General features: G+C 45.6%; 1 protein-coding gene across 2 annotated transcripts in view; it reads right to left on the bottom strand.

Annotated features, from left to right (window-relative positions):
* THRB (thyroid hormone receptor beta) overlaps positions 1-5,606 on the bottom strand; it is a 436,468-nt gene extending 430,862 nt beyond the window's left edge. Inside the window, exon 1 of one of the 2 annotated variants that reach the window (XM_070781685.1) lies at positions 5,340-5,606. The gene's annotated coding sequence lies outside the window, so the exon portion shown is untranslated. The remainder of the gene's footprint in view (positions 1-5,339) is intronic. The other variant, XM_070781684.1, reaches the window with a different exon arrangement.
* Positions 5,607-21,858: the final 16,252 nt, after the last annotated feature.

The following is a 21,858-nucleotide window of genomic DNA, read 5'->3' as shown; positions in this document are numbered from 1 at the left end:
CCTGGAAAATCCCATGGGCGGAGGAGCCTGGTAGGCTGCAGTCACGGGGTCTCGAAAAGTCGGACACGACAGAAGCGACTTAGCAGCAGCAGCAGGACCAAACAACATGAGCATTAAATGTAGATCACGATTCTAGCTGTCAGTTGGGCAGATTCCTGAGAAGACGTGGAAATACTATTTGTGACTCGGTAATGTGCACATTCCCTCTCGCCCGCACTGGCCTAAATGTCACAAGTGACTAACACTTTAGGCCCTTAAGGTGGAGAGTGAGCATCCTTAATCAGAGATGCACCAGCCTAAATGTATTCAATCCCAGACCACATGGATCCCAAGAGAGTCCTGGGTGAATCGTGCTGCAACTTACACTAATACACATGGGTGGGAAACCTCACAAAACCATCACCTCCTCAGATTAATAGAAGTTTATTTTATTTAGGGGGCCACGTGAGGGACCCCGACAGGCATTCCATTCCATCACAGTGGAGACCACTTCAGAGTCTCTCCGCATGAACATCACCTAGTGTCTCACAGTTCACTAGGCTGCATGCTGAGCTGCAGAGCAGCTAGAGGGGCCAGGCACACAGTAGGTACACAAATCTTTGTAGCCTAAAAGAGAAATCAAGTCAGGTAATTAAAATGAATTTAAATAAAGCAAGGAGTTCACCTGCCGTCTGTCGTTCAAGCAGCTCAGACACGAGAATAAACTCTTCTAGCAAAATTCTCAGCAACTGAGCGACTTCCCTTTCACTTTTCACTTTCCTGCATTGGAGAAGGAAATGGCAACCCACTCCAGTGTGCTTGCCTGGAGAATCCCAAGGACAGGGGAGCCTGGTGGGCTTCCGTCTATGGGGTCGCACAGAGTTGGACATGACTGAAGCGACTTAGCAGCAGCAGCAGCAGCAAAATTCTCTGCTGTGATATGGACATACAATGTAAGCCAGGCAGCAAACATTCACTTGAACAAAACTAAGTCAGAAGATGACATCAGACACAGTACCAGACAGGACAGAGAAACACGTTCCCTTCTGCCCCTCCCATTCATTCTTCCAAAGGAGCATCTCCCTGAGCCCAGATGTCAGAGCCATGGCTAGATGCGCTATGAGTCAAGGATGAGGAAACCCACAACCCATCATCACGGTTCAGAGGGGAAGACAGAGATGAAACAGACAGAAACAAACAAACTGTCCTGCAGGTGTGCGCTTAGTCACGTCTGACCCTCTGCAACGCCATGGACTGTAGCCCGCCAGGTTCCTCTGTCCATGGGGTTCTCCAGGCAAGAATACTGGAGGGGGTTGCCATTTCCTAGGCCAGGCGATCTCCCCCACCCAGGGATCGACCCTGCGTCTCTTGTGTCTCCTACACTGGCAGGCAGGTTCTCTGTCACTGCACCGCCTGGCAATACAGACTAACGCACAAAGCATCAGGGCCACCTGCTGAGAGAGGTTTATAGCCGCAGGGCCATCTTCCAGAACCTGGACCTGAACCGCCCTCTCAGACTGCTCCAGTTCAAAAGCTTGGCTGAGACACTGGATATTTGAGAAAGTCAGCTTAAAGAACATGTTAACCATTCATTCCTCTAGGTCTGAGCTCTATTTCTGCACTAGAGACAGCGTCCAAAATCTCCACCACTGAGCATCGGAGCTCAGGCCCCCACAAATAAAGTCCCACCAGGTGACTTTCCATTACTATACTTTCTGCATCGTTTTTTCTCTTGCAGGTTGGCAAAAGACTTTACCATATAAAGAGCTTTACTTCATTTTCTGTAGAAATGAAGTTCAAGTTACGTGACAGGATATTTCATGGGAGTATAACTGGTTGGCATGCGTGTAGAGGTAACCCTTTACAAATGTTATCTGATTTATCCTCACAGGTTCTGTACATACTTGCCACCTCAGTGGCCCCCTCCCCGCCTTTTCTTTTCTGTTAACTTGGACACAGAAGTTCAGAGCTAAATTAAAAACTGAAACGCAATAAGCACTTATTTCAGTTTAATTTATGCCTAAGATGTTGATCTCTCTTCCTTCATCATTTTTTACTGGTCTCATCACTTTGTGGGCTTTTTTTTACTCTGCATTTACTGATACACGTTTCTGGAAGTCAATACTCTGTCAACAAAAATAAATGACCAGAACCATCCATTGTAATCTCCTTTTAGTCTCAACTGTCACAAGAGTTTTCATGAATAGCTAATTTGAAGACGCCCCCTTGGGTATCATACCTCCGTCACTTGGAAACTCAGATAGTGTAATATTTGCCGTAATTATCAGGTTCAGAATCTGTTTATGAAACGGGGCAAGGAGACAGGAAAGAGGCTGACTGACTGAACTTACGTGCAGGGTAGCGGCCCAGGGTATTTCCTGATCTACCAGCAAGGGGATACTTGTATTGTGTGCTGGGTCTTGAAAGTCCCATTCGCCCCTTCCCCTACAGCTACTTTTGCAGACCAGTGACACCACCACATGCCCTTGGGCCCCTTGGGGCTGCCAAGGCCAAAGGCGCTGCCAGAACTCGCTGAGTGAGAAGGCACTGCGATCATCCAGCGATGTCTGTTCCCTGGAATCTCACTCTCAGCACTGACAATGCCTCTGGAACTCATAAGCGTCTGCTGAAACCCAGGGAGCTGAAGGTCAGTGTCTTCAGGGAATGAAGGTAACATGTAAGACAAACCGCTGCTGAGGGTTTCCAGGCACTCAAGGCAAATGCCCCCAGGAAGAGCTCACAGAAATAACTCTGAGTTGTCACAACACAAAACAGGGCCAGCTTTCATATCAAAGGAGAGAAACTGAGCCATTTACACGTGGCGCACACACAGGTACAGACCTTGGCACACCCCATCCACACTCACTCAGATGCTTACTTAAGTATTTGTGGGAACACGGGGTTTGGGCACAACCATTTATTTACTCAACAAAGATTTATCCAGCACCTACTTGTGTGCTAAGCACCGGTCAAGATGCTAGATAATTATGAGTAAACAAGGTAGTCAAGACTCTTTTTCTCATGGACTCTATATTCTAGACAGGGGAGACAAGTACTCAACAAGTAGCAACTGAAATGAACAATTCATATACCAAATAACACCACGGAAGAGGGATAAAGGTAAGCAAAAACAATGCAAGGGTTCTGAGAAGCAATGGGAGCCTGCCTTTGCTCCAACATCAGGGAAGCGCTCTTAAAAGAAGCAACACATAGTCTTACAGTACAATGACAAAAAGGAGCTCAAGAAACCAATCATCTTTACTCTGATTTCCTTCAAAAAGATGAGCATACTAAAACGAAATGTGCAATGTCATTTGTGGCTCCACACACCATGTTTCAGCAACTGCAAAATTCCCAGGAAAGGAAAAGGATCCATGACTTTCTCCACTGGGAAGGAAAGTTCAAGAAACCTCCTTTTCCCAAAGTTGCTAAATTAAAAGGGATCTTTCTTAATTTGCCTCTATAGCTAAATTTGCTACAAAGAGTCTAAAGAGGGGTAAATGGAATGCTAATTTCTCTTTTAATGTCAGTTACTTTATAAAAAGCATTTTTCAATGTCAATAAAATTATGCCTTTGCATTGTAATGCCAACAGGAATTGCTTTATTTAGGAAAAGTCTATGGCTAAATTCAGTATCATTTGCTTTCACTTGTTGAAAAATAGAAGCAAATCACATTTACTAGCAGATGACACAACTTCAACACACAATTAAACTTTGAAATTCATTAAGATTCTGATGATATCTATTCAACATGCACAAATAATAAGTGACTGTTCACCAAAGCCTTCACATATCTCATCTTGAATAAGTTGCTTGATATTGAATTTCTGTCGAAGTCAATTAAAACGCTTAGCTAGCTGGCATGAAAACTCCTGAAAACATCCACTGCTTAGAATAACTTTCATTAAAACACCTTTTTATTTCCTGTTTCCTAGTCCCTGCCTTGTTTCAGAATCGGAGAGGCAAGCAGCAGTGAATCAGGGAGCTGATCTGTCACTGTGAATATCCAGAATGAATCCGTGAAATATTTTGACTAACATGCAATTTGTATCACTGTGCAATCCAGAGCATGCTATATATTACTGCAATGTAAATATTCATACTAAAAGAAGGTCAAATAAAATTATTGCCCCAAAGGTCTACATTACCCAATATACTGATACTATTAGAAACTGCTGTGCTCTGTTATTAATACACTGTCCAAGGAATGCTGAATTTCTTGAACTTCAAAACAGGTCTTTGACTGACTCTCACAAGCACCTAGGATCAATAACATGCTAAGGAGAAGACTTTGTTTCATGTATTTACTAGGCTTAGTGTTTGAATCTTCACAAATTCTGTGTGTGAGAAGGGCGGATGTCTGCTCAGGTAAACGCTCCTCTCTTCCTTCGCTTCACTTGACGAAACTGTAATGCTTCCAGACCCCACCTTGAACATTTCCCATTTGGGGAAAATTCTACATTGAACCTTCCAGACCCAAAACACTCACCCCACCTCCACTGAAAACAAATCAGAAGACTTAAGATTTAACAGTAATAAGAACCTGATGATGGTCGCTGGGAAATAAAAAGCACCACATCCACCAGGAGTAAAAACTCCCCCAAATGAGACCTTCTCTGAGGGGTGGCGGGGGTGGGGGAAAGCGCGCAGCTGGCACCACTGCGCGGATCGGAACCGACTCGAGATGGCCCAGGGGAAGATGCTGCGTCAAGAGAAGCGAAGCAAGAAGCGCGACCCGGAGGCAAGCGAAATCATCCGCAAATCCCCGAGGAGGTGGGCAGACGCCAAGTCGCCAGGCGCGGGCACCGGCGCACGCCACCCGCGGGGTCCGTGCCGCCTGCAAAGCCCTGAGCTGCGGGGCAGCAGAACAGGGGCTGGGGGACCCGCCGTCCCTTTAAACCGGCTCCGCCGCCACCCCCCCCCCCGCCCCCACCCCTCAGCCCCGCTGTCTGCCAACCTTTTCCGAACCCTCGTGTCATAGAACTTCCTCATCATGGAAACTTCCACTGGGTTCGGCGCCGAGGATGCCAAACTCCGGGTCACAAGGAGGCTGGCAACCAGCCGGGGCTCGGGGTCCGAGGGCCACGGCCGCCCCAGCCGCCCCGCTCCGCCGCTGCCCACGCCGCGGCTCCCCGAGGGTGCCCGAGCCGGAGGGCACCTCCTCCCCGCGGCGGGGCGCGGAGCCCCGGGGGCGGGCGCCCGGCGGCTGACACCCCACCCACGCCCGCCCGCCCGCGCGCTCGGCGTCGCCGCTCGCACCCCGAGGGGTTCCCGCGACACCCCCGCCCGCCCGCCCTCCGGACAGCCGGGACTGTCGCCCCCGCACCCCCGCCTCCGCGCCGTCCTCTCGCCGAATTACCGGGGCGCTGGAGCCGGCCGGGTGGGGCGCCCCCGCTGGGGGAGGCAGCCTGCGGGCGCTGCCCGAGCCCGGAGCTGGAGGGCCGCTTCCCCGGCGCACTCGCCTTATTCATGCAAAGTTAATCCCCGCCGCGTCACGGCCGCCCGCCCGAGGACGCGCGCCCGCCTTGGCCGAGCCCCGCAGTCTCCACCCTCCTCCGCCCCCTCCTCCCGGCGGCGGGGTCCCGGGAGCGCGTCCTGCAAAATGTCAACTCCCCGGGCGGAGAGGGGCGGCCGGGCCGGGGCCGCGCCGCCCGCCGGGGCCGCTCCACTTTTATAGGCGCGGGCGGCGAGCGCGGCCCGGCCGCCGAGTCCCCGCCTCTCGGGCCCGCGCGCCCGGCCCGCTCCGGGCCGCTGCCCTCCTCCGGCCCCGGCGCCCGCGCCGCGTCTGCCAGCCGGTGACCTGGTTTCCCCTCCGGCCCGCCCGGCGGCGGCGGCGGCGGCGGCGGCCCGGAGCAGGCCGGCCCGGATCCTCCCGGGGCGCCGCGAGGAAATGGCCTCCCGGGCGCCCGCCGGCCCCCGACGCCCCCGCCCCCGACGCGCCCGCCGCGCCCGGCCCGCGCCCCCCAGCCCCGCGCGCCCGGCCCGCGCCGCCCGGCTCACCGCCTCCGCACCTGCCGCCCCAGGTGCGGGCGCCCCGGGCCCCGTCCCGGCCGTGCCCTCCACCCCGGAGTCCTCCCCCCGGCGGCGATGTCGCGGCCGTTTTGGTGGCCGCGCGTCCACCCACCCGGCTGCGTGCGCAGGGAGGTTCGGGCTCGGGCGTCATTCCTCTAGTCGGCAGAGAGGAAGGGACGGGGGACGGGGACACGGGCCGGGAGGGGTGACTTCCAGAAGCCCGGGCTCCGCCGGGCCCCGGCCGCCGCGCTCCTGCCTCCTCCTCCAAACCACTTGTGGCGCGTGTCGGGGCAGACGCGGCGCTCTGGCTCCTCCTGGGGCCTCGCTCCCGCCGGGCGTCTGGCGGTCCCCCCCATCGCCAACCCCGGGACTGGAAGTTTTGGAAAATACCTGGCTTGCGCTTGAGGGAGACACCTCTCTGCACCACCCCGCACATCCTGGGAGCCCGGCGCGGGGTGCAGACCCCGCACGGGTCCAGAAAGACCGCCTGGATCGTTTGTCTTTGCCCGGGACACGTCCAAATAAAACCCGGAAGACAAAAATAATTTATACTCCTGAAAAGTCCTGCCCGAGTCAGATACGCACTTCTAAAATCCACTCCCCACCCTAGTCCTGAAGGCCGAGGGTCCAGGCTGGGACAAGAGGAAGCAGGCTTCTGCGGTTCTGGGCTAGAAGCGTGCTTGTGAAAATCCTCGGTACCCAGAAAACGAAAATGTCATCGGTCAGAAGCTCGGGTTGCCAGAAAGCTATTTGGACGTCAGGGTATAATGATTTTCTTACAGATAATATTAAAATAATTCCGACTTCATTATTCAATGTACACATGTATTAACATAACCAACTGTTTTGACAGAGCTTTGACCTTTTTTTAGCCTCAACTGTCTGAACGATGATTTATTGGAGAGTTTTCTAGATCTGCAGCCAGTGACGTGTGTTTTAGTCCCAATTCTTGTGAGCGTTCCGGGGACAGGGATGAGAAGCCTCTTGACAGAACTGTCAAGAATTCAGAAACTGCCCTGCTCCGGGGCGCATCGTTGCAGACCCCAGGATTCCCTGGAGAGATGGAGGGACCTCTCGCTTCAGAGTCCGCGGACCCACTTTCCCCCTGGGTCCTTGGCAAGAAATCCGAGCTTTTTTTTTTTTTTTTTCCTTCACGCTGAACAAGGCGGCACCCTAGGACTTGCAGGGTTTGTTCTCCTTTTGCAGGGAAGTTCCTGGGCTTTGCTCCAAAGCAGCCCGGGATGTTTTGGTTGGTTTGGAGGAAAGCTGTGGCGTCTGCACCATTTGAACCAAACAGGCGGCCCTCTGGTGGCTAACTGTGGGCGAGAAGCTGGCCACGGAGGGAAAAGCCTGCCCTGAGAGGCCAGCACGGTTGACAGCTGGCCTTCTCGGGGGCCCTGGAGCCCCTAGAACTGCTTTGAATGGACAGGAGGTGGGTGCTAGGTTCTAATCCGCTGGGGCTTTTTTTTTTTTAATTGAAGTATACATATGTAAAATATTGTGTTTAATTTTTGCTGTACAGCAAAGAGATTCGGTTTTACACATATAAACGCTTTTTTATACTCTTTTCTATTGTGGTTTATCATAAGATATTGAATATAGTTCTCTATGCAGGACCTTATGTTTATCTAGCCTGTAGTTTACATCCTCTTCCCTAGTATAACTGGGAGCTCGCTTCCTTCTTAAGTAGGAAACATCATACAGAGAACGGAATAAAAGCTGTTGCTTCCCTTTGTTCCCTGACTTTGTTTTTCTGATCTCATTTGGCCTGGAAACTTCTGAAATAAAGAGTAAATGAAAGCTAAATAAACAATGTGGCATTATTCAAGCAATTAATGAAGCAATGTTATATAACAATAAGTGAGGGTAATTTTATTTATTTATTTATTGTTTTGGCCACACTGGCACGTGGGATCTTAGTTTCCGGACCAATCATCCCCTGTGCCCTGCGTTGGGAGCTCAGAGTCTTCACCACTGGGCCTCCAGGGAAGGCCCCAGGCTAGGGCAGTGCTGTGCAGTGTTGAGACAGCGTGCTTCCATTGGAAATCAGCCCACTGAGTCTTCCAGGCTGCGTCACAGTGAGGAAGGGTTACCAACAGGACATGCTGTTTGTTTTTCTAATTTTGCACACGGGGGTACATTGGAGGAGAATTTTATAGGTACCTGATTGAAGGCAGAAACTCGTATTCAAATTGTAGACCACAGGCTCCTATGTCCCAATCTGAGACGGCACGCCAACGCTGTTCTCGTGACCTAGGCTCACCTTTCACCGTAGCCACCATCATTAGCAGGGTCTACAAATTTCAGGCTGGTGGCTTGGTTCAAGGAAGCCAATCATTCATATATTCATGTATTCATCAACTGCTGGGGTAAGAAGACAAATAAGACACAGCAGCCAGCGGGGCTGGGGTTACACTGAAGGCCACGGGGCCGGTGGTGCCAAACAGCATCCAAGCCTCTCTACTGAAAATTTTCATGCACTGTTCATCTTGGATAATTGTTGCATTCATTTTGATGTTTACAATAAGGCATTAAAATATTGTCTCTCAACTACTGAGTTTTTTATGGTCTTTTAAATGTTGCCCTCAAAATGAAGCAAGAGCCTCATTTATCTCATCCTGGGCTCCCTCTGCTGTGACCTCAGTGTTAGCAGAGTCTAATCAGAGAAGTAAATTTCAATTTAAACTGTATTAGTATTTAAGATAATTAGTATATGGTAAGGAACCTCAGGGCTTTCCAGGTGGCTCAGTGGTAACGAATCTGCCTGCCAAGCAGGAGACACTGGTTTGATCTCTGAGTCGGAAAGATCCCCTGGAGAAGGAAACGGAAACCTACTCCAGAATGCTTGCCTGGGAAACCCCATGGACAGAGAAGCCTGGCAGGCTACAGTCCATGGGGGTCGGACACGACTTAGTAACTAGCAGCAACAAAGGAACTTGATGTCAGGTTTAGAAATACAGGTGTGTGGGGATGGAAAAATTGGGAGATTTCACTGAACAGGGCTGCTCGTAAACCAGTCTGTTGAGGACGGACCAGATTTCACCATGAAGTGCTGGAACCAGAAGTACCATTGTAGGTCCCAGAACCAGTGGTTTTTGCTTGTTCGTTCAACAGCTGCTTCTCAAGTTCACTGTGCAACCAAATTACCTGGAGCAAACCCTGGAGCTCTTGATTCTGTTGATTGTCAGTTCCTGGAATGTACTTTGGCTATGAGGGCCCCAGTGATTCTGGTTCATGGCCAGCAAATAAGAATGCCAAATCTGTCCCTGCCCTTCAGAGAAAAGACAGACTTAATAGGGAGATACCATGCTCAAAGTTAATGCTAAAAGTCAAGGTGCAATGAGAAATATATAAATGTAAATTACTAGGTAGCTGCCGGTGAGGAAGACTGGGGTGATCTGGTGAGACTTTCTGTAGAAGGTCCTGGGTGACACTTGTGGGGAGAAGCTGGAGTAAAGAAAGGATGTCGCCAGCTGTATTATTAGCAGGACCCGGTGGAAAATGAAAATGCAGAGCCCTTTATTCAAGAAGCAGGAAAAAAAAAAGTGCCACACTAAAGACAAAAATATATAAAGCTCTCTCTTTTGTTACATGTTCTCTCTTTGGAATGATTATGGTATTTTTTATTTGCTATTTAATATCATTCTAAGTAAAGGAAAACAAGCATTTTAAGTGACTAGCATCAATTTTACTGCTCATTTTTAGATCGTGCAATGCTAGTTTTAAGGGAAAATATAGGAGCATTTAACTCATTGCAAAATCAACACAATTACTCAATCTGTATTTTGTAGCAAGTCTGTGCAGATACTTTGTGGTTTGCATATGCAGATATGTTTTGTTCTCGCCAGAACTGTTGAAACACAGCACAAAACTGACTCAACACTTTTTTTTTTTAATTGAAGTATAGTTGATTTGCAATGTTGTGTTAGTTTCTGGTGTACAGAAAAATGACTCAGTTATAATACACACACACATATATTCTTTCCATTATAATTTATTGCAAGGTACTGAGTACGTTCTTTGTGCGATACAGAAGGACCTTGTTTGTTTCAGGTATAGTACTTGGCTAATCCCGAACTCCTAACTTATCCTTCCCATCCCTTTTCCCTTTGGTAACCATAAATTTGTTTTCTATGTCTGTATGTGTTCTGTTCTGTAAATAAGTTCGTTTGTATCATTTTTTAGATTCCACAAATACCTGCTATTATATGATACCTGTCTTTGTCTGACTGACTTCATTGAGAGTGATAATCTCTAGGTTTACCTGTATTGCTGCAAATGACATTGTCTCATTCTTTCCAACGACTAATATTCCATTATATATATGTACCGCGTCTTCTTTATCCCTTCCTCTGTCAATGGACATTTAGGTTGCTTCCACGTCTTAGCTTCTTTATATATGCCCATTCTATCCATACTCCATCTTTGACTTACTGATGAATTAAGAAGAACTGATAAGAAAACAAATTCTGGGTTGCCCTTTTCTTCTCTGTCTTCAGTTAGTTAAAAGAGGGAAGGAACACAAGTAAGAAAGACATGGTAGGTTTTCTTGGTTGTTGTCTTTTTTTTTTTTTTTTGCATTTAGAACATGTTCTGTTTGGAATAGGAAGCTTGGCCTCGTGGGGTGTCCCACTTAGTTACAGATGTGACTCGCTTGCCTGGTACCTGACTTGAGCTCTGCTCACCTCCCAGACATCGTGAAGCCACCAGAATTCTGTGTTCAAGGGGCACCAAGACTGCCGCACGCGAGCGGGGCGGGGAAGACCACCGTGGGCCTGTACCTTGTGTGGATCTCCGCTGCTCCAGACTTCATTTACAAAACACAATTCAGAGAGAAATTACTAGTAGTTTCAAAATGGTACAGTCAGAGTGTTAAATTAACTGCCAGGCCCCAAGCATGGGGCCCCGTGTGACTGCACAAATTCCATGCCCGTGAAGCTGGCTGGGGGAGAGGACTTGATTGCTCTGGGAGGAGCCTAGGGCGTGCTGGAGAGTAAGCAGAACTTCTGAAATGGCTGGTTATAGCAAGGAGTGTGTGATACAGTTGACATTTATTAAACTCGTATTGTGTTCCAGGTATTGTCCTAAATGCTTCAAACCCTTTTAAAGTTTGCCCTAGAGCTCTGAGGAGTAGTATTCTTCTGCACTCCACTTTTCAGATGTGGGAGCTAAGACACTGGAAGAATACGTCGTCTGCTTGAGCCCAGACACTACTGGCCGAGGCTGCACCCTTAACCAGCCCATCCTGCTCCATGTATGCAGGAGAGGAAGCGGTGGGCAGGCTCCTGGGTGGAGAAAACATGCACGTGTTCTGGGAGTCAGGAGACGGCTCTCTAGTTCCTCCTGTGAGGGGTTGTTCTCTGGGACATCCAGAAGAGGCCTAAATAGCACATGCCTGTTACCAGCAGTAACCTAGAAAATTCCCTGGCTACGTTGTCTCTCCTTGTTTTCCAACTGGCGGTAGCAAATTCTGAGGCTCCTGGGCAGGAAGCTGTAAGCCACAAGCTGGAAGGAGCCTGGGTCCCTGCATCACCGTCCAGAGGAATCTGAGAACATTCACCCTGACCTGGGTGGTATCTGAGTCATCCACTTCTGTTGTATGAAGCTGCTGAAAAGTGAAGCTTTATTTGTTGCAGTAACTTAGTGTTATCCCAACACACCCATCAGCCAAGCCAAACTCCACGAGAACATAAACCATCTTTGCTGTAAACAGATACAGTGCAAAGAGTGAAACAGGCCTAGGTACTTCAACATGCATAAAGCCCTACAATAAAATGTTGTGTTGAAAAAGTTTAGCGATAACTTTTTAATTGAAATATGGTGGTGGTTTTGTCGCTAAGTTGTATCCCACTCTTGTGACCCCATTGACTGTAGCCTGCAAGGCTCCTCTGTCCACAGGATTCTCCAGGCAAGAATACTGGAGTGGGTTGCCATTTCCTGCTCCAGGGGATCCTCCTGACCCAGGAATCAAACCTGGGTCTCCTGCATTGCATGCAGATTCTTTATCAACTGAGTTATATAATTTCAATCAAATTCATGTAATTTCAATTCAAATTTCATTTAATTAGGACTTCCCTGGTAGCTCAGATGGTAAAGAATCTGCCTGCAATGTAGGAGACTTGGGTCGGATCCCTGGGTCGGGAAGATCCCCTGGAGGAGAGCATGGCAACCCACTCTAGTGTTCTGGCCTGGAGAATCCCATGGACAGAGGAGCCTGGTGGGCTATAGTCCATGGGGTTGCAAAGAGTCAGACAGGAGTGAATCAACTAACACTTACATAATAGTAAAATAGACAGATCTTCAGTTTTCAGTTGAATGAAGTTTCATATTTTTCTATCCTTGTGTAATCAACATGCAGACAAGATAAAAAATGTTTCCAGCAAGTCAGAAAGTTTCTCTGTGTTTTTTCTCTCTTGACAACCCTTCCCTTCTAGAGGAAATGTTATTTTGAATCCTGTCATCAGTTATGAGCTTTGCCAGTTCTTGGACTCCACACAAAGAGGATCACATCATACCTGTTTTCTTTTACTCAAGGTAAAGCTTTTGAGCTCAATTCACACTATGGGTGTGAATGAGAAAAGTTTTCTATTTTTCATAAACATGTGTGATCATTTCACAATTGATGAACATATGGGTTGTTTCCAGTTTGGAGCTATTACAAATAAAGCATCTGTGTTTGAACAATTCTTTTTGTGGATACATGCACTCATCCCTCTTGGGAATATGCTTAGGAGTGGAATTGCTGGTCGTATATCATTTCTTAATCATTCCGTTAAGGGTCTCTGAGGCTCTAGCACAGTGATGGACAAGTAGATGGGCAATTAGCATTTGCTGACTTCGGTTCATTCTTACAGTTATCACAAATAAAATATTCAAATAGAATCATGTGAAGTCTAAATTGAATGAACAAATAGTATCACAAGTATGAAAACACTCAACATAATATTCGAAACTAGCAGTACCTTATATACCAATTACAAGCTCTGTTTGCAGCCACCAATCATTTCCTATCTCCCAGAGTTTACTCAAACTCATGTCCATTGAGTCAACTCTGAGAGTTGGTAATGGACAGGGAGGCCTGGCGTGCTGCAGTCCAGGGGGTCACAAAGAGTCGGACATGACTGAGCGACTGAACTGAACTGAACTGAACTGAATTATTTCCTATGAACTAAGCCACTAAAAACCTAAGTATGCATAAATGAAGATGCTGATTAATTAAAGTGCATTTGGAAAAAAGGTGAGTAGGGAAAGGAAGGTAAGAATACCAAAACACTTCTATGTTAAATCTTGATTTTTCAGCTATCTGAAAGGTCAATTTAAGATGAGCTGAGTAATTGCTAATTGGGCTGTAATAACCTATGTTCATTGTGAGCACACAAAAATATGCTGTGGTGTTAAATTCTTTGTCAGTCACAGAGGAAATCTAGGGTTTAAGACACATCATCCCCAAACATGTCAGTTAAGTGTACTTTCTTTGAGTTCTGTTTATATCTATCAAAAGTGGAAATGTAATTTTAAAAAATTCAGTGAAAATATTATTTCTATTTAGGAAGGGAATAAAGTGAATCTTATTCATTTCCATGGAAATCAACTCTAATTCATCTGTAAATAATAACTCATATAATACAATGCTTAGTATTAAGGGTTATTTTCAGATTCTTAAAATCCCCGAGTCATACCTGCTGTGAATGTCATAACTTTGAATTTATTTGTCTTTGTCAGTTTAAAAGAGATGCTCAGTTTAAGGGCAGCACAGGTCTTATCGTTGCTTTCTATTTCCATTATCATAGCTCTCTTTCACAATAAACTTGTCTTAGCCCAAATTTGCCACATGAATTACCATTTATACAGATTTAGAGCAAAACCTTCTTCTGTGATCATGCCAGATAATGGGCTTGAGGTATGAGCTTTAGGTCTATGTCTTTTCTGAACCCTTTGGTCAGGTTAGTGAGCTCCTGTGTGTCTCCGCTTCCTCACCTGTAACAGTGGGGAAAGTAAGCATGCCTGCTTGGTAGGGACGGCGTGAGGGATGGTGAAAGTAATGTGCTGTACACAGAGCTTGGCACACAGCAGGTGGTCACGGAGTATGATCTGTTATTTTGGAAAAAAAATAAATTGATGTTATTGGAAAAACTCAGAAAAATGCCAAATGCTAAAAATCTTCTCTTCATAAGCTTATTAACTCAACAAAAATTAGTAACACTGCTTCCAAGCTGCCCCTGGCTTGGGCTGGCACTATTATGGGCTCTGGAGAGAGAGCAGTCAGCAGGGTAGTCCAGCCCCTCCTCCCCTTGCGGGGCTGAACTTCATTGAGCAGGATGTAAATTCTCTGAAGGAGGAGGAACGCTCCTGTCTTGGCAAAGACTAAGCACAAACCAGATACACGGCTGAATTCAGACTTGCAGAGAGAATGGCTTCTGGCGACAGACTTCTTTGCTGATCTACCAGTTCTAGCCTTTAATGATGATATTTTAAGGGAAATGACTCAGTTCTCAGAAAAATCTTTTCGTGAATATTTTTTTCCCATAGCATTTCCTAGCTGCAACTAAACTCTGAAGTTAAAATACCTTTCTCTAACTTATCCAGTTTCTAGGATGATTGGGCTTTTTTTTTCCCAATAGGTGAAAATGCAGTCATTCACAAATCTCCAAATGCTGGGTCTGGCACTGAGCTGATCTACCTGAGCCGTAATTATAATTATTTGTGTTACCTCGACCCACTCATTTGTGTCTTTTCCGGTCATTCCACTCACATAAAGACATGCAAGGGATTGGAATACGCAATTCCTAAAATCCATCCCAGCACTTAATTTCTAAAAGTGAATGCACTTTCATCCCCATTTAATGACCAGAGAAAGACCTTTATTTTATGGAAAGCACTTTACTTTTTCTTAACAATATTTTTGTACTCATTAAACTGGGAAATTTAACTTTTTAAAGCAGAATCCGATACTGTCCTCCACTTGATGAGGGAAAGAGAAAAGAAGCTTCTTTATCTCGATTGTCATAATGGCATTTTCCATTAGACGTGTAAGACAAATGGCAGGCAGCTTTATTTGCTTGTTTGGGTAAAATCAGGGTGAATTTGGCATCACAGTTTGGTTTACTTAATGGCAAGAGAATCTAAAAATTTAGATCATCAAATGTTCTTTTCTGGCATTTCTTTCAACGATTCTTACTCATTCTGGTACTCGTTCATGACATTAAAAAATGACGATGATGAACCAAATCAGAGAACTAAATAAATGGAGAGATAGCCCATGCTGATGGATAGGAAGACTTAGTGTTGCTAAGATGTCCGTTCTTCCCAAATAGACCTGTCGATTCAATGCAAACTAATTCTAAAGTTTATATGGAGGGGCAAAATGCCCAGAATAGCCAATAAAATAGGGGAGGAACAGAACAAGGTTGGAGAGCTGACATCACCCAACACCAAGACTATAGTGAACTGCAGTAGTCAAGGCAGGGGTACTGGCAAAAGCAGACAAATAGATCGACTGAACAGAACAGAGAGCCCAGAAGGAAATCCTCATAAATGTAGTCAACTGACCTTTGACAAAGTTACAGAGGCAGTAGAACGGAGCAAAGATAGTCTCTTTAACAAATAGTGCAAAGTTGCTGTAAAACACAGGGGGCTCAGCTGCTACTCCGTGACCACCTGGGGGTGGCAGGGAGGTTCCAGAGGGAGGGCATATATGTATACTTAGGGCTAATTCACGTTGCTGTATGGCAGAAATCAACACAACATTGTAAGGCAATTTATTCCAATTAAAAATAAATAACATCTTTTATTGAAGAGTAACCAGGACTGGGCCAGTGGTTGAGACGCCACCTCGCAGTGCGGGGAACGTGAGCTGGATCCTGGGTCCGGGAGGATCCCACAAGTCTCAGTGCAGCCAAGCCTGTGCTCCACAACTACCGAGCCTGTGCTCTAGAGGCCGGAGCAAGAGAAACAATGGCAGTGAGACGCCCATGCATCTCAACTAAAGAGTAGCCCCTGCTTGCTGCAACTAGAGGAAGCCCATGCAAGCAATGAAGACCTAACAAAGCCAAAAATAAATAAATAAATATATTTAAAAAATTCCATGTGCAGCAAGGATGATTTCACGTGCTGTAACTAAGACCCAACACAGCCAAATAAATAAAAGGTTTTTTTTTAAATAACAACAACAAAAAAAAATTTAAAAGCAAAGGGTGCTAGAACAACTGGACATCCATATGCAAAAAAAAAAGAAAAGAATCTAGACAGAAACCTTACACCCTTCCCAAAAATTAACTTGAAATGAGTCCCAAATCTAAATGTAGAACACAAAATTATAACACTCCAAAAGATAACAGGAGAAAACCTAACTGACCCATAACTTTTTTATAACGTCAAAGGTATAATTCACAAAAGAAAGAACTGATAAGCTGAACTTCGTTGAAATTAAAAACTCTTGCCTTGCCAAAGACAATGTCAAGAGAATGAGATGACTAGCCACAGACTGGAAGAAAATGTTTGCAAAAGACATATCTGATAAAAGACTGTTATTCAAAATATACAAAGAGCTCTTAAAAGTCAACAATGAGAAAACAAACAACCCAATTAAAAAGGGGGCCAAGGACCCTAACAGACACCTAAATAAACATGTGAAAAGATGCTCCACATCTTCTGTCATCAGGAAGAAGCAAATTAAAACAACCATGGCACGCTTGTCAGAATGGCCGAAATCCAGAACACTGACAACATCGAATGCTGACAAGGATGTGGAGCAACGGGAACTCACTCAGTTCTGGTGGGAATGCAAAATGGTACAGCTCCTTTGGAAGACAAAGTAGTGGTTTCTTACAAAACTAAACATATTTGTAAGATATTATCCAGCCATTGTGCTCCTTGGTATTTACCCGAAGGAGTTGAAAACTTAAGTCCACACACACACACACACAAAACCACACACAATTGTTTATAGTCGCTTTATTCATAATTGCCAAAATTTGGAAGCAACCAAATGGCCTTCAGTAGGGGAAAAGATAAACAGTGGTCCATCCAGACAATGGAATAGTATTCAGCACTAAAAAGAAATGAGCTACCAAGCCACAGGAAGACCTGGGGAAAACTTAAATGCATATTACTAAGTGAAAGAAGACAGTTAGTAAAGGCTACTTACTGTATGATTCTAAGTATACGACATTCTGGAAAAGGCAAAACTATGGAGGCAGTCAAAAGATCTGGGGTTGCCAAGAACCGGCAGTTGGGAAGGGGATGAACAGGCAGAGCACAGGGGACTTTAGGGCAGTGAAATTTCCCCCGGTGATACTATCATGATAGATACATGTCATCATGCTGCTGCTGCTGCTGCTAAGTCACTTCAGTCATGTCCGACTCTGTGCAACCCAAGAGACGGCAGCCCACCAGGCTCCCCCGTCCCTGGGATTCTCCAGGCAAGAACACTGGAGTGGGTTGCCATTTTCTTCTCTAACATGTCATCATACATTTGCCCAAACCCACAGAAGGTACAGCACCAAGAATGAGCCCTAATTTTAACTGTGGACTTTGGTTACATCAGTGCGAGTTCATTGATGGTAGCCGGCGTCCCACTCTGGTGGGGAATGGGGACGATGCGGGAGGGGTGTGCGTGTTTCGGGGCAGGTGGTGTATGGGGAACGTTGTACTGTCCCCTTAATTCTGTTGTGAACCTAAGACTACTCTAGAAATAAAGGTTTAATTACATTAATAATGATAATGAGGACATTTGAGTTTTTTTTAAAAGCAGGTGGTGGTCATTCCCTTTAGGTTAATTCTCAAATCCGTTTTGAAAAGTGCCAAAGTGTTAGTCGCTCAGTTGTGTCTGACTCTTTGAGACCCCACAGACTGTAGCCCTCCAGGCTCCTCTGTCCATGGGATTCTCCAGGCAAGAATACTGGAGTGGGTTGCCTTTCCCTTCTCCAGGGGATCTTCCTGACCCAGAGGTCGAACCCAGGTCTCCTGCACGGCAGGAAGACACTCCACCATCTGAGCCACCAGGAGCATAGGAGTGACTTGCTGGACTGACTGATCTGAGCCACCAGGAGCGTGACTTCTGGACTGACTGCCATGAAACTGTCCTGTCAGGAGGGTCTCAATACTGCCCCGTGTGTCCCTGCTTCCTGGTTCTTCCCTCAGGCTTTAGTGGGGTGTCTGAAAGAAGGTTTTGTGGCTGGTGAGGAAATGCCAGTTGTGAGAATCGATGCTGAGGCACTCATATGATTGCCGTCAGACTCATCAGTTAACTTCCTGTGTCTCAGTTATTTTGACCTACAAGATGGAAAAAAAAAAAACCTCGATGCCGAAGCGACTAACTCAAATCCCACTTTAAACGCGCTCTTTGTTCACTTTGGACTGGAGGGAAGGAAAAGCAGGCTCTACCTGTTGAAGCAGGTGATGGGCAGGGTCATTCTTCTAGGATGTAACTGAGGCCAATGGTTGACACTCAGAGGCGCAGAGCCAAGTGTCTGGCTTGAGAAGTTTTAAACGAGAATAATCACAGGTTCCTTTCATTTTCCCCTTGTAACTGAGCAACATCTTCAAAGGGCCCTAACCTATCCCTGCTTCTTTGCTTTGCTTAGGGCACCATGCCAGGAGTTTTTCTGTATCAAGATGAGCCAAATTTTTCCCACATGGCTTCAGAGATTGATACCAAAAGCCAAGAGCAAAGGTCACTGTGTGTGGAGTTGTGAACCAATCTTAACTGTGCCACATTCCACAGGTCAGAGCTCCCCCTCAGTTTAAGCTACACACACACACAGGAGAAAATAAACCAAGGTCAAATAATGTTATGTATCTGCACACAGAACAAGGTGGTCGTGTGTGTTCACCTCATCACAGCTGAAGGGAGGAAGCCTCCTGTGACAATCTCAGTGCTCTTAGCAGCGATGAGAGAAATGTTCACATACAGAAGTACAGGAACGTCATTCTGGCTTATGCGTGAGTTAACTTGAAATTTCCCCCCCCCCATTTAAAATAGACTTTATTTTTTAGAACAGTTTTAAGTTGACAGAAAAAATTGATCAAAACAGAAAAAGGGGCCCCACACCTCTCTACCCCTACACAAGCACAGCCTCCCCTGCTATCAGCGTTCCCCCAAGAGCAGGACTTACTGTTGTTCAGTTGCTAAGTCATGTCCTTCTTTTGCAACCCCATGGACTGCTGCATGCCAGGCTTCCCTGACCTTAGCTATCTCCTGGAATTTGCTCAAGTTCATGTCCATTGAGTCGGTGATGCTATCTAACCATCACATTCTCTGCCACCCTCTTCTCCTTTTGCCTTCAGTCTTTTCCAGAATCAGGGTCTTTTCCAATGAGTTGGTGCTTCACATCAGGTAGCTAAAGTACTGGAGCTTCAGCTTCAGCATCAGTCCTTCCAATGAATATTCAGGGTTGATTTCCTTTAGGATTTGTTTTTCTTTATTTTCCCTTCACATAAATATTTTATTGAGGCATAGTTGACTTACAATGTTCCAGGTGCACAGCAAAGTGATCCAGTTATATGTACAAACGTATATTACTTTTCAGATTATTTTCCATTATAGGTAATTACACGATACTGTCTATAGCTCCCTGTGCTGCTGTTGCTTGTTGAATATCTATTTTTTAAAAATTAGCAACTGAAGCGACTTAGCAGCAGCAGCAGCATTCTATTCATACTAAAGCAAACAAGTGGAATCAAACTGTCATACATTTTTTAGCTAGGCAAAAATTCATAAAGTTAACTTGAATTTTATGCTCACTAAAACACCCTGTTTGTGGTCTATCAAATGTACGTTGTGAAAAGTGAAAGTGAAGTCACTCAGTCGTGTCCGACTCTTAGCAACCCCATGGACTGTAGCCCACCAGGCTCCTCTGTCCGTGGGATCTTCCAGGCAAGAATACTGGAGTGGGGTGCCATTGCCTTCTCTTGCTTTAACGATAAAAGAAAAGGGCCCACTGACCAGAAGTAACAAATGTCCATGTTAAAGATGACACACCTCTCTTTCTGGGATGCCAATGCTGGTCCTCCTTTGATGAGAAGGCTCGCTTCTCAGATGCTGAGCCCACACTGACCCACTGTGTGTGTGCTGGTCTAGTTTTTGAAACCTTGAAGGGATATCTGCCTGACTTCTTTGATGTCCTTTATTATGACAAGATATAAAACTGTGCTGAAAACCGTGTTTCTCTGCAGAAGTTCCTCGGAGTAATCAGAGAGGCTGTCTTTCAGGCTATAGTCTTCTGTTTGGTTCAAATGAAATTATTTTCTATTTTTATTATAGAAAATAATCAACAATATATAATAAAAATAGAAAATGGTTTCATTAGAACTGAACTGAAGACTATAGCCTGAAAGACAGGCTCTCGTCAATAGCAGTCAATATGCCTTGAGTGCATAGCTTTTTATCTCACCTATAAACATTCATTGAGGGCAAAGTTGGGATCAGGAACTGGGCTTTTAAAGATCACAGTGAAGGAAGTAAGATAATCTTTCCTTTCATGGAACTTTGAGTCAAGTGGAGTAGAAAAATATATCCAGATAGTTAGATAGACACAGATAGGTAGAGAGTCAGACTTAACAGATGAATAGATGTAGACAGATGATAGTTAGATAGACAAATAAATATAGATGACAGATAGATAGGCATATAGATAGATGGATACAGACCTGTAAACAGACAGATATAGATAGATAATAGACATATAGATAGATATAGACAGATATATAGACAGACATAGATATATGGTAGGTGTACATATAGACAGACAGATAGATAGTTGGGTTCAGTTCAGTTCAGTTGCTCAATCGTGTCTGACTCTTTGCAACCCCATGGACTGCACCACGCCAGGCTTCCCTACTTGGTTAGATAGATAGATGATAAATAGACACATAGATAGATAAGCAAAGAAAAACAGAAGGCTGCATAAAAAAGGATGATAGATGAAGGCACTTAATGTACCCGGGGTGGCCAGGAAAGGCTTCTCCGAGGACTTTTCGGTTCAGAGAGGAGGGGTGGGCAGAGGGCAGCAGTGTGAAGGCAGGTGGGGAAGCATTCCAGGCAAAGGGATAGCAGAGCTCCCGGGCAGAAAAAAAGGAGCCTACCAGGAGTTACGGGAGGCTCAGAGATTGTTTGATGAGGTTTTATTCCCTTTTCATATATTTTTTAGCAATTGTGCTGCACCATCATTCACTTGGTCTGCCGTCTAGGAATTGTTAATTTTCACGTTCAAAAGTAGTAAGTAGATCTTCTGTGGATACATTTCTTCTTCAATCTTTCTTGGAACAATTGAAATAGTATCTGAATAATCTTCTCCCTCCACTTCCCTATGGCCTTGTACTGACTGCATTTTGTGTGATATTCTTCTCAAGACAGGCCATGTTCATTTTTTGAAATATGCCTTTAGCGTCTTTAAAATCTGAAGGAAACGATATTCGAAAGAAGGGCTTTTCTTTAGAATTCTGTAATTGCTCTTCAGCGTGCCATTTTGGCCCACTGGAGGGGGTGTTTACTTTCAGTAAGGGTCTAAAATGAGTAAGGGAAGAGCCACTGGGGGTTTATATCATCATGTGTGTGTGTGTTTTTACATGTGTGTGTGTTTGCTTTTGGGTGTGCGTGTGTCTAAGTTCCATGACTGCAGGGTTTGTAAGTTTTCTAACATATCCCAAGCACCTAGCACAGGGCCAAACCCAAGGAAAAGGTTTACTACATATTTGGTGACTATATGGTTTCACAATCCTGCTCTGATTTCTTAAAAGAGGAATAAAAGCTATTACTTACTGAGCATCTATTATGTGCCAGACACCTTCTAAGCTCCCACTTATTATACACAACAACCCTCTTAGAGAGAGAGTATTATTCCCATTTTACAGATGGGAAAATTGAA

The sequence above is a fragment of the Bos indicus genome, chromosome 27, assembly GCF_029378745.1.
Source record: "Bos indicus isolate NIAB-ARS_2022 breed Sahiwal x Tharparkar chromosome 27, NIAB-ARS_B.indTharparkar_mat_pri_1.0, whole genome shotgun sequence".
NCBI lineage: Eukaryota > Metazoa > Chordata > Mammalia > Artiodactyla > Bovidae > Bos > Bos indicus.
Note: the sequence above shows the minus strand (reverse complement) of the source record. Positions and strands in the feature narration are given on the sequence as shown.